This window comes from Saccoglossus kowalevskii, chromosome 3, assembly GCF_978046115.1.
Source record: "Saccoglossus kowalevskii chromosome 3, keSacKowa6.1, whole genome shotgun sequence".
NCBI lineage: Eukaryota > Metazoa > Hemichordata > Enteropneusta > Harrimaniidae > Saccoglossus > Saccoglossus kowalevskii.
The window spans coordinates 23040153-23041600 of NC_140643.1; positions in this window are offsets into that span (position 1 = coordinate 23040153).

Below are 1448 nucleotides of genomic sequence, written 5' to 3' on the forward strand. Positions count from 1 at the left end.
GTGACTGCAAATATTTTCGACTGCTATCTGCCAATGTAGTTTGAAACATTGATAATATTTGTATGCAAGCAAGATGTATTCAGCTCTGGCATTTTCTAATGGCATGTATGTACCCTAATTTGTGTATGATCACAGAACATGGGAATACATTCATCAAATACAAAATGTTGCATCCAATATTAGAAGCGGATCTCCAATAGAAGCACACATAAGCCAAGAATGGATTTTGATCACACACTTACCTCTGTCATTTACATAAGCGCATTTGTTACAAATAAAGCCGATGCGCTATTTGGGATTATTATACCAATTAGATTAATTAATCAATTCTTCTAAAACCAGCAACTTGTTGTTTTTAATGTGTACATCATTTATTTAATGTAGAAGTTAATATTGAAAGTTTTGTATTTTGATATGTCTGTTTTTGTAAGAACTGAAAATTGCTTTAATTTGTCACTCTCTGTGCAACAGAAACATTCCTTTATTTTTATAAATATTTATAAAGATGAAGGGAATGCCTTGTTGTCGTGAGTGATACTGTTTTACAGTGGGTTTCATGAAGGTGTGAATTTTTGTTTCATAGACATTTATTATTTATAAAACCAAAAGATCTGCCCAAGTCATTTAAATCCAAACGAGATGATTTCATTGGGTGTAGAAACCATTTTTGTTAACACTCATTACCCATGAGATTGGCCAAGATACTGTCATGAATGCAAAAGATTTTGTAAACACTTGAAATTAGTTAATCATATATCGAAGTTTACAGAACGCACATTAAATTAGGAAAGTGAACCAGTGCCTTCATGAAACCTGATGTACTCGTTTCTACAACTTTCTCTTTGAAAAAAAATCTTTTTATACAAATGATAAATTGTTTTATTTTTAATTGTACAACAAATAAAATTTGATATTTAGTATCTGCACATTCTTTATTTATTGTGAAGTGATTTAGTTTGCTTTCTTGCCCTCAACGAGGTTCATACATATGATATTTAAAGTTATATTTCCACTTCGCAAATCTGCAAGGTACTAATCCTCTGACCAATATATGCACCATAAAATATTGAGATTGTAGCGATGTATCAGTTTACCAGGGTAAGCGCTTGTCTTAAATTTAGTCAGATTTGTGAAAAACAGACTGAGTTCAAAGGCCGAGTTACATTTGACATTTATAAATCTAAGGGATATGAACCTCTGGTAATCTCAAAATGAAATGTATGGAAAGGACACATCTTTTGTTTTAGTTTGTTATGAGAGTGATTTATTACATATTTATAATAAATGTGAATAGACTCTAATTTCACTATTTGAGAATATTCATTGTGTTTGCCAAATTCCAAACGAGTTTGACTATAAATTTACGTGGATATCGCATGGCGAATTTTTACAATGAAGGATACGAAATAGCGCCCCCGGTGGTGAATCAATAATTTAAATTCACCTTT